Genomic DNA, 12,552 nt, shown 5'->3' with positions numbered 1-12,552 from the left:
ATGAAGTGTTTTACTACGAAGTCAAATAAGAGGTAGATTAGGACGTTCTGTGAAGTCTGTTTCATTGATGAAACATAGAGCTCTAAGGACAGCAGGCAATATTGATGGTCATTTGGTCAAGTATTTTGTGAGTAGTTCACTTGCTACCAATCAACAACTATCATCATCATCATCATCATAATCACCATTATCATTGTCATTACTATCCTTATTATCATTATTATCATTATTACCATCATCATTATCATCATTTTTATCATCATACTTATTATCATCAACATTGTAATCACTATTATTTTCATCATTATCATGATCTTCATCACTATCATTATTATCAACATCAACATCATTATTATCAGTATTAAAATATATAGACTACACGGGCACATTCTGTGGGCCACAGTGTTTAAAACATATGACAACAATAAATGCCTCATCATAAGTTCCTAGTTTTACCATATGATCTGAATACAATCATAAAATGTCCACGGCAATATGCTGAGCTCTCAGATCAGTTCTCTAACATAATCAGCATGATAAAGCGTTCTCAGATATCCAGCTTATCACCACAACAAGTTAAAATAACAGTAACTTCTCTCCGATGGAGACCACCCACCCTAGAATCCCTATTTTAAATATATTCTAAGGATATATCTAGTGTTAAACTTTGTTAGAGCAATATTTTTCTCAACACCACCAGCCCCGCTCTATGTTGACTCACTCTTTTCACCCCTTCTAACTCTTGTGTTCATAATCATGTGTTATTGTGGAATTATTCACAGCATTCATTTGGAATTTTGTGGGTAGAAATTAGTGCGATAGTGGGAGGACCAGTAATGATTTGATGCAAACACTTAATGGGTGAGTGGGTCTCTCCATAAATGAGGGAGAAGCAGAAGAAAGTCTTGATTGCCACTCCCTGCCCCATAAAGCTTGTTCCCTCTCCATTCTCTACTCCCGCCCCCCCCCCCACCCCGCAGTCCTCTGGACTCGAGGAGTGATAGAGATCGCCTGCTTGGTTCCATAGGTGGGCGTAGCTCTACCCCCTCCTCCTCTTCCCCAGCGCACACGCAACGTATTAAGCTCCAGAGGTGAGCGAGCGCTCCATTTAGTCTGATCACAGTGTAACATCCCAGGTGAAAAGTTTGTATTCTAGTGAGTAAGTCACAGAAGAGACAAAACGTATATTAGATATAAGACTCTCTACTCATACAATAAGACTCTTGACTTAACTGTATTTCAAACTTAATACGGTACTTTTATTTTGTAATAATGCAATTTGAAAGTTGATAGCATATTACAGTTTCTTGTAACTATTTTTATAATAAACAAAAGATATGACAATGTGTACTTTAAAAAAAAAATTTCCATAACGTCATATATATATTAATATGTTTATTAAGGTTGCACTAAATATAGTTATGAATTTATATTGTGTTTCTGTCTCAAATGATAAACTGACATCTTTAAGAGACAATAAAATTAGGGAGAAATAATTTATTGAAAAGTTTTTATGTTAACATGAGCTAAAAGTAATTTGTAATCTTTTTCTGTTTCTTGTTGAACACTTACACAGTAGGAAATTCTATCAGACGTATAACTCCTGGACTTTATAGAAACTATTTACGGAAGAATCCTGCTATTAATGATTAGACAACTATAAACTTTAGTAAGTATTCTCTTTCTTTTTCCCCCCACATTATTTGTCTTTTTTGAATTTAATACATTGAAACAATTGTTGTTTGAGTTCTTTATTTCAACTAAAGTTGTTTGTGTTCTTTTATTTCAACAATATTTTTCTTTGGGTGTTTATTTTTTAACCAAACACTATTAATCTTAATTAATTTAGCTTCACAGTTGATGGAATCTTTATTTGTTCCAGAATATTTTAATAACTTCGCCCTTTTATTTTAAATGCAGAATTTCAATTTCCATATAATTAGTGTTAACCCCCGAATCTAATAAAAATACATGATAGATAAATGAGACTTTTGTCTAAATACTTGATAGATAAATGAGACCTTTTGTCTAAATACATGATAGATAAATGAGACCTTTTGTCTAAATACTTGATAGATAAATGAGACTTTTGTCTAAATACTTTATAGATAAATGAGGCTTTTGTCTAAATACTTGATAGATAAATGAGACTTTTGTCTAAATACTTGATAGATAAATGAGACTTTTGTCTAAATACATGATAGATAAATGAGACCTTTTGTCTAAATACTTGATAGATAAATGAGACTTTTGTCTAAATACATGATAGATAAATGAGACCTTTTGTCTAAATACTTGATAGATAAATGAGACTTTTGTCTAAATACTTGATAGATAAATGAGACTTTTGTCTAAATACTTGATAGATAAATGAGGATTTTGTCTACCTCGGCGAACATTTGCAGGTCAATACTTTTCTACTATATCTTTTCAAATGTATATGATTCACCAAGAGTTTAGAAATGTGATTCTACAGAGCCGAGAAGTGTACACACAAATTTGTACATGAGGGGGGGGGGTTAGGCACTTGTCTCCTTGTAAACAAAAAATCTCCTATAAGAAGATAAAGTTTTTGTTGCGTCTAGCCCAGTGTTTACATTGCATCAGAGCTGACATTATATGTTGACAAAAAAAGTATTATATCTGCTAACAATAAATTGTATAAATTTAAATCCCGTGGACAGGAGTTATTGGGTAGTGGACCGGATCAAACGAATAGATACATTCAAAAAGCACAATGCACTTGTTTTTCACCTCTTATAGACACATCTATTGTCTTAATGCATATAGCACTAACTTGTTTTGATGTAATTATTTCAAGTTTAATTGCTATTGTAGTTCTAGTACAACTCTGTAGTACAATATGATAGATTCTAATTGTGTTTAGTACTTTTTTCGCTACTATTTGACATTTTTCACTCATTTCTCCCATTCTTACTATCTCCGATATACACACACTTTTTTTGCCACAAAATATAGTTTTAGCTCACTTAGGTATAACAAAAACAAATCAAACATTGTATGCAGTGTAATATTTGCTATAATTTCTGGGTTTTAGTTTGAAGAGGTATTCACTAAATTCGACTGGAGTTCCTTAATTACAGCAAAACAACACAAGATCTAGAAAACATAACACAAGATCTAGAATACATAACACAAGATATAAAATACATGTAACTCCTAACTCGAGAAGAGCATATTATTCCAACATTTAATAATAAGGTATCAAGTCCTTGACCTCTGTCCGTAGCTCGATGTTGCTAGTGTTCAGGCTAGACATTTGTTCTCTGTTTGTATCCTAGCCCTCTTCAAAACATGTCCTAGGTTATGTCGCGTTCAATGTCCGTCCTGTTTGGTGCGTCTCCTGACTCTAGTCATTGAATTATATTTATAGTTACACTGTGTCACGTGTGTAGAACGTACAATAAATCACTGCGACTACATGTATTGGATTGTTGCCTGGTCACGTGACAGGCGCTCTTGACTGTCGTCTCAATTGATATGGGCTAGAAAACTCTTCCCGCCATTATCAGTCAGGGTCCTACTGGAGGTTTGGGCTACAAGCCCCTTCCCGTTACCATCAGTCAGGGTCCTACTGGAGGTTTGGGCTAAGAAACATCCGACACGTTGAAAACCAACTAAAATATATACAAGTTAAATATAAACAAATACTTTTTAAAAATCTCGCTTATATTGAGTGACAATGGTGAAAATGCATCAATTAGTTTGAATCAATCATGTATTAATTTTTAATGACTGAAAATTTGACCAAATACATGCAATATCATAGAGGTTTGTTGTCCGAAATGAATAAACTGTTTTGTTTATCAGTGGACCTTACCTTATAGAATGTTTTGATATAAGCTCAGTTATAAAAAAAAAAAGTTGCTTGAGTGTGAGATCGAACTCAATCCTCCATGACGGAAGGCCGACGTGTTTATTCAAATAGCCTACTTATAAAGATAGAAAGTTTTATTTGTCTACTGTTAGCTTACAATTTGTAATGAGCATCTATTTCTCTTCATTATTGTAACTTCGGGTCATCAATCGCTGATTTAGTACAGTTTCCGTACCCCAAAAAATTAATTAATTACAACTAATTGATTAACTAATTCGTTAACTTGTATTGATCTATGTGTTGTCACAGACAATAAATAATTGTGAAAAAGTTTGACCTTCATTGAGAATGTTGCCTGTGAGAAATAACGTGGACACTATTTGTACCAGACAGACGGAGTGCCATGAGATAACTTGGTTAGGAAAGCGAATCAATGTTTGTAAAGTTTGCATCGTTTCAAAAGGTTGAATTAAAAGTGATCACTGAGCTGTTTGACTGGTGTAATTAAAAGTTATCACTGAACTGTTAGACTGGTGTAATTAAAAAGTTATCACTGAACTGTTTGACTGTTGTAACACGTTGGGAGAAAGATTTATCAAACCGTAAACTCTGTCACGTGATCACTGTTGTGGAAAAGTGAATGGAGAGAGATAAGAGGACATCATGGTGTTGTAGCATCTCTTCTGTTCATGCGATAATATTTAAAAAAATACTTATTTATTGTTTTAAATTATCTTCTACTTATATGCATACTAAATAGATTTTTTCTCCTGAAAAAAAAAGAAAACATTTTTTTTTTGTAAATGTAGTAGTTAGTAAGACAGAACTTATTTAACTTAGCAATACTAATGTAAAAAATATATTTAAAACATTAAAATCTTAAACCGTTTGCATAAATGTGTTTAAAAACTGGTAAACAGATATCCACCTTACTGAAAAGCCTCCAGTGTTTGTTACTATTAATAGTGAATAGTTATAAAAAAGGTGTATTTTTATGAAAAAACTGCTTGCAAAATTGATTTTTAAAATTTGATTTTTCGCTTCCAGAAAAGAAAAAAAGAATCCGTTGCATCAGAACTTTGAATGGTCTTAAATATTATGATGTCGGATTTTCACTATCTTTTCTAGTTAACGAGATATAAACGGGACGGACGGACAGACAGACCACATAAAACTAATAGCGTCTTTCCCCCTTCCGGGGGTCGCTAAAAATGGTATACTGAACAAAATCTAACTCACTACACTAACACTTCTTTTCAGTTTCACGTTCTGGAGTCCGTCTGTCCTAACTAAGACCGCTGACGACAATGCCACCTTGCATTACTCAGAACCATTCACTAACTTCTTCCCACCGTCAAAAAAGAAACATACACACACTCCATAACGACCCCAATGTTTTCATGACAGTTTTATCTATTACCCGACATTATAAATACTCATACCTGTACGTCAAGCTGTGTGAGTGTGGTGAGTCAGACACAGGTCTAGGTTTTATGTTTGTTTGTTTTTCTGTTATAATAATAGTAACAATAATAATAATTCATTAACACTTATTTGTCGTCGGCCCAAGCGCAATGAAATCACTTCGTGCCACTGAATACAAACCTTTTGTTTGAACCCTCTCGAATACGCCTTTTATTTCCCACCTTATTTCACGCCTTTGTCTTGCCACGCCCAGTGCTCTCCCCCTTTTTTTTTTCACTAGTGCACTTGTGTTTTAAGTGATTTCAACGCAGTGTGGTCTATGTAAAACTTGAATCGAAGTTCTAATTAAATATATCTTTCTACTGTCATTGCACATTTGGGATTCACATAGCGTTGGCACAAAAAGATTATCAAGATTAAGAGTCTCTACTGCCTTGGGACACACTAAATATGACTATTTTTGTTACATTACAACTAGTGCCGGGTTTTAGCAAGTGAAGGGCCTGTGCGGATTTATATGGCTGCTACTTCCCTCTTGGGAGACGCGGTGGCTGAGCCTCAAAGCGCTTGGCTTCCGAACCGGGAATACCGGGTTCGAATACTGGTGAAGAATGGGAAATTAAAATTTCGGGATCTTTGGGCGCCTCTGAGTCCACCAGCTCTAATGGGTACCTGACAATAGTTGGAGAAAAATAAAAGCGGTTGGTCGTTGTTCTGGCCACATGACACCCTCGTTAACCGTGGGCCATAGAAACAGATAATCTTTACATCATCTGCTCTAAAAATCGCAAGGTCTGAAGGGGCAAACAATTTCCTTCTTCAGGCTTCAATATATATATATGTAGTTAATCATATTTAGAAATATTGATTTACAAATCTAAAAGCATGGCATATTTGTCAAGAAAGAACCTGAGCACTTGTAAATAGAATCTCATTTCTCATATTTTCTTGCATTTCAAAGCACATTTTATTGGAAAATTTATTTTTTCGAAATGTGGGGGATGGAGGTTGAGGTGATAGCGCTGTCGTGTATCAAGCCATGGTTACAGATAAAAATATAACCTACTTTTTGTGCTCAACTTTTTATGTATTTCTTTTTGGCATGTGAAGGTATTGTAATAGTGTGGGGTCAATGTCCTGTTTCTTTGGAGTTCTGGAAGAATCAATACAAGTTAATCTACTTTTATCTGCTGAGGTTCGATGTTAATTAAACGAATTCTCATTAAGCCTAGTACAACACTTCTCAATCAAGCTTTTCAGTGAATGTAGTGTGCGCTCATCGACCCCACTGTTTTCATGACAGTTTTAGATATTACCCCTCATTAGAAATACGAGCTATGAGCTTCATACCTGAACGTTAAGCTGTGTGCGTGGTGAGTGAGACACAGGTTTGGGATCAAGACCTCTAAGTTATAGGGTTGTTTTTGTTTTCTGTAATAATAATAATAATAACAATAATAATAATTACAGAAAATTCCTCAATGGAAACCTACAAAAGGTACTATTTGTTTTGAATTTGTTTTCTCTTTAACGAAACTCGACCCTGGCAGTGCCAGAGAAAGAATACGCGTTCGTTTCCAACATAATAATAATAATAATAATAATAATAATAATAATAATAACCATCATTGTCATCGCCGTACTACTGTCTCACATTATAAGGAAGTCTGAAATTGAAAAACGAAGAGATGATGAAAACCTAAATTTAAATGTTAAGTAACAATGGAAGCTGTCTAGAATTACAATACACCCTGTTGTTATATCAACCGAGGGAATAATGACAACGGACCTCGTAAACACATTCGAAGCCCTAAGCATTCCTAAGACCTGCCACATTATCAGAAAATTTCTTAGTGGACACTGTTAAATGGACTACAATGAATTTTGTTTCTCTTTAACGAAACTCAAACCTGGGCAGCGCCAGAGAATGAAATTCAATTTACTTCCATAATAATAAAATAATAATATAATATAAATAATAAAAGTAACAATATTATCACTGCAAGAAATTTCTGGGCCTTCCCAGAACTATTCTAAACTTCCGGTGTCATAAAATGAAGCTGACCTAAATGATGTTGACAGTTTGACAAGAAAGCTATTACTATAATTCATTGCTGACACACCAAGTCTTCCACCAGAAGGTCGTACCAACCACGGAAGAATGGAGGCTGTGTACTGCAAAGTATTCATTATGTAGGACACAAGTTTTCAAAGTAAGATCCGAACTCAACACAATGATTTAATTTCTTTCATCAGCCAGTATCACTATGAGCCTAAGAATACCAATGTTACTATTACTTAAGAAGACACGGGCTAGGCTGAACGGAACAATATCTCCCGACAGAAAGAACTCACGATTGTGTCTATTGGAAAATGTTTGGTGAAAGTTGATTTGGGGGCGGGGAGGGGGGGGTGACATCCTGACTAACCGCACAGGGTGACACCGGCCTGGGTGATGCCACTGCACTACATAAATAAATATCAAAATTATCTTTATCTTTTTATTGCATTCCAAAAATTAAAACACAAAACTTTTAAAATATCTGCTATATAAAATCTAAAGCTCTGATGATTCATCAATAATACTTGTCGTGGACGAGAGAAAACGAAACTTTAACCAGTTATTACTTTTGGGGCACCTAGAACTACTAAGCCATTTTCACGATCGAAGTCACTGCGGTTAACAGTTTGTTTGTTTTTTAGTCGCAGTTTTGACCTCAATGTTTTTAAAAGCCGACACCTAAATGTCAAATCTAGAGAATCTTGTTTCTTTCCTCTTGAAGCACTTATTGACACTTTTTTGATGCGTAACTTTCTTTGAGGTCCATTTTTTTTATTAACGTTATATATATATATATGTATGTATGTATTGTTACTATATATACTTAGGTCATGGCGGAAAACGTAGTGTATTTTAATGACCCTCCCACAACCGAAAGATCTTAAAAATAAATAAAAGTATCATAATTTATCTCTATTAAAGAACGAAACTTTTTAACAAATCGGTTTTCACAGTATTTTATAATGGACCTCATTCACCAATCGTGCTGTGGAGTACTCAAGAGCAGGACAGGACACACAGAAAGTCTCTGGTCATCCATTGCACCCAGGCTTGTCCCCGGACGTCTTGACCAAATCTTGCTTCCGGAAAAGGACGGGCTTTGGGGCGAGAGATTGAGGTCGACGTGTTGCGCGAATCCTCCTCACTTAAATCCAAATTCCAGCGCAAGTCACTTGTCATCCCCCCCCCCTAAACACAACCTGCCTTCAGCCCCCTGAATGTCAAAGTGGTCATCATCGAACCACGATGGACGAACTATATATATATATATAAACATAAATTGATACACATTTAAATATGTAAAGTTGCCCAAGAAGGACAATAATTTACAGCTTCGCATGTAATAACAAATGATGTTGTAAATTTAAAAAATTATATTTTTACCTTTAGTTTAAAGTATAGTAGGCATGACTTTGCATAGTGTTTAAAAATTTAAGGTTAAATAAGCTTTAGCCTCACTGAAAAATGAAATATTTCTTTCTGCATGCTTGCCTGTATAAATGCATACGTATTTCCCTGGGGATCATGGACCTCAATAGCTCGTCTAACATATATTTACGCAGCATAGCTGTAACTCCGGAACGAGCATTATCCAGACCAGGTCAAATATTTTATTAAATAGACCATAACCGCTGACAACTAAATGTATACTCTCGATTATTATTTGGTTTCTTATCTCCCCTCTTTAGTGGGTGTGAGAATCGTGTACTAAAAAAATCGATATTTTATCAACTCTTTATCAAAGATGAAATAGTTATTTTCAAACATTGCGTCAAACAATAAAAAAAAAGCATGCCACGCAGTGCTAGAGTCCAGTATCTGCGCCAAACAAGGTGCATAAAGGAGCCTGTAATATTGTATTGCACACAGTGACCCAGGATGGTCTGTCCCTGTTCTGAGTTATATTTTATAACGCTAAATGAGTAAGCATTGAATAGATTGGACACGGGTGATTTTGTATTAAATTTACAATGAATTGATTTAGGACAACTTCTCTTTAGGAAAAAAACACTTTAACGAAGTATAATATTTTCACGTTATTACTTTGAAGTGCATTGACTTCCCTATTGGAGATTCTCTTACATGGCCAAACACAAAACTAAAACTAGAAAGCTTGTTGGTGTATCCAGAGTACAAAGTCAAAGAAATGTGGATCAACTTTTGTGTGTAGAATAGAAGCATGACAAGCACATTTTAGCACTGCAGGATCAAATCTTTGAAACTTTTTGTTTGTGACTTTTTTTTTAGTTTGCGATTTTGAAGTTCAATTGACCGTCCTTGACATTGTTTAGTTTATTATGAAAATCTCCAAAAAAAAAAAAGATCATTGCCCAAATATAGCATACAAGCCACTTACAGCGTTTATTAACCCTTAAAACGCGTGTAGTAGTTTAGCCTCTAAAGATCAGAATTGAAATTCCATTTTGTATGCACTCATTCTAAAACAGCTCAGCACTTTAAGGGTTGATGTTATGGTGTATGGTTTTAAACTCTAATTTGACAGGACTGAAGAATGTTTGTGTAAATTATATGTGAATGTAAAGTAGAAGGTAAATTCGTCTGTTTTTATTGCCAAGGGTGTCAGTAGGCCAGTATAGTGACCAGCCACTCTCAGTGGGCCAGTACAGTGACCAGCCACTTTTATTAGGCCAGTATAGTGACCAACCACTCTAATTTTCCCTAATGTATCTAAGGTACACAGTTCGGATGCACTCAAGGATGTCCTAAAAATAAAATTAGCTCAAAATCCCGTATTCACCAGGATTTGAACTTTTAACCCACTAGTCAACCTGCGGCATAGCATACGCCGCTATTTTGCAGGGCCGGCCTTAGGCTACTGCAACCTATGTGACCGCAGTGGACCCGAACTTTCATTGGCCCCACGCTAATCCTAGGTGTAAATTATTAAATTAAACCATTTTATAACTAAAAACAGATTTTCCGCGCCCTCCTGATTTACCAAGAGCTCCTGGAAAACTCCTGAAATATCAAAATATACGAAAAAGTCCTGGAACTATCCGCACATTATTAAAATCTTTTGAAAACTCATAAAAATCTGCTGAAATATATACGAATTTGTCATTTTGGTGTGTCATTCAATATGGAAAACGTCAATCATACGCGCGATAAAGAAAAACGGCATTATACAATACCCGTAATTGTTGAATCTGGTGAAAGAAGCTTCTCGCGCCTCAAACTAATGAAGAATTACTTGAGGTCAACAATTCTCGAAGATAGATTGAAACATTTGGTAATTCTTGCTAATGACAGTGATCTATGTAGGAAATAGAATTTTTATGATATACTGTATGAATTCGCTACATGCAAGGCTCGTAAAGTAATTCTTTACGTAGTAAAGAATGAATAAAATGCAAAGAAGAATTTATTTTCCATTACAAACTCTTAATTTTCACTTATTGTCCGTATCCCTACCCAAACTGGGCCCTGTGCATTCCGTTTCGCATAAGGCTACGCAATGGTTTAGTCCGGCCCAGCTATACAGTGACAGGTGAATACAGAAAAGATTACTTGTTCTTTCCACGACTTGTTGGTGGTGTTAAGCATGTTTGAGCCATGAAGAGAATTATATATATATAGGGAGAGATGACTCAATATATCAAATGACTCAATATAGTATGTGACTCAATATAGCATATGACTCAATATAGCATATTATTCAAGCTCATCTCTACAAAGGGGCATTATTTTGTGCAGCTAAATAACTGCTAACATTTCAACAAAATAGAGACTACGCGAGAATGAAGTATTACTTGAGAGTCCATTGTTTTGTAATGGATGTCTGCCAGTGAGCTCATTCATTTGAACACAAAATGTTAGGACTTTAAACACTGGTATCAGTAACTGTCCAAGGTTTGGGGGAATGGTTGGTGGGTGTTTCCATCAAACGTAATGTTTGATAATAGAATACTCCCCGAGTGTGTTAGCAAAGGTCACTTGAATCCCCATGAGAGGCATTCTTTTTTCTCTTGGAAATTAGTTGTACTAAAAAAAAAAAAACAGGTTAAATAGAGAAAAAAAAACTTTTCAAAAAACAAAATTATTGAGTAAAATCGCATGAATGTATTTGAATCAAATATGCCACTATTGTATTGTAATCTCTGGCTACTAGCAACAAATTTGCGAAATAGGAAATATATTAGGTTTTTGTTGGTTTTTTTTTTTGGTTTAGAAACTTTAGAGCATCTATCATGCGCTAGGGTCCACTCACTTTTGCGGACCACTTGAGTAGGCTCGCTCTCTTGTTCCATATGCTAGGACAAATTTGTACAAATGCTCCTTCTTCATTAGTGCCATTAGAGCATAGAATTGGTTCCATGAGCTAGCCAGGAAAACCAGTGACTTGGCAGAATTTAAGTCGGACGTAGAACGTAATCATCTTCAATTTTGAAGTAACGTCTGTATTTGATGAGATAAGATGGGGGGGGGGGGGGGGGGGTGCTATATAAGAGAAGGTTTCCTCGCTGTTTTTTCAAAGCATATTTTTTTTTTAAATTGTTGGAGTCTGATTTCGAACTTGGGGTCTCGAGCCTCCATGATATAGGTTGTCACGTTTGCCATTACGTTTTACAAGTGCTTATAAAAATAGAAGTTTTATACTAATTATATAAAGTCTACAATTTAAAATGTTTAGCGAACGTTCTCATTCGCAGGACAAGGCTTATCTCCCCTTAGCTTGGTACATTTTAATGTAAAACAAACTTAATGAATTACGCCTAATTAATTAAATAATTGTAGTGTAACTGAGTGAATTTTCTGCGTGCGTCCAGCGTGTCAGAAGATCATGTCTAGTGTGTGTGTTTCATGTCCAGTGTGTGTGTGTGTGTGTGTATAGTACTGCATCAGTGTTATGCGAGACGTGCTGGTTTCATTCACTGTTTACTGTCGTCTAATTTTGTCCAATAAAGCCATGGTATTGGTAGACTAGTATTTGTTATTTCATTACAATGATAGATTTTTTTTTCATTCGTGATTCTTCGACAATGAATAAGTGAGCTACGTTTCAACTTGATCAGAGGATTGGGATGTGGGAGACATGACGTGTACATAATATGTACCAGAGAGACAGTCAAAAGAGTTGATATACGCTTTTGAAAACACGCTAATAAACTACTTTATATATAGATCGAACTGTAAAGTTTTAAACTATTTATATTTGGATGTTTTCATGTTTGGCTTTTCATAAAGACTCCTCTGTTATACTCCCTTC

The 12,552-nt window shown here is 35.2% G+C and overlaps 1 protein-coding gene across 5 annotated transcripts in view; it reads left to right on the top strand.

The window, feature by feature from the left end:
- Window positions 1–12,552, top strand: part of LOC106074337 (uncharacterized) — a 435,581-nt gene that overhangs the window by 332,168 nt on the left and 90,861 nt on the right. Inside the window, exons 1-2 of one of the 5 annotated variants that reach the window (XM_056008519.1) lie at window positions 1,021–1,155; window positions 1,577–1,669. The exons of 1 other annotated variant lie outside the window; for it this stretch is intronic. The gene's annotated coding sequence lies outside the window, so the exon portion shown is untranslated. Of the gene's footprint in view, window positions 1–1,020; window positions 1,254–1,576; window positions 1,670–12,552 lie in introns of those variants that run through there. 3 more of the 5 variants (XM_056008520.1, XM_056008523.1, XM_056008521.1) reach the window with 3 other exon arrangements.

This window comes from Biomphalaria glabrata, chromosome 13, assembly GCF_947242115.1.
Source record: "Biomphalaria glabrata chromosome 13, xgBioGlab47.1, whole genome shotgun sequence".
Taxonomy (NCBI): domain Eukaryota; kingdom Metazoa; phylum Mollusca; class Gastropoda; family Planorbidae; genus Biomphalaria; species Biomphalaria glabrata.
This window is presented reverse-complemented; position numbering and strand designations above follow the sequence as displayed.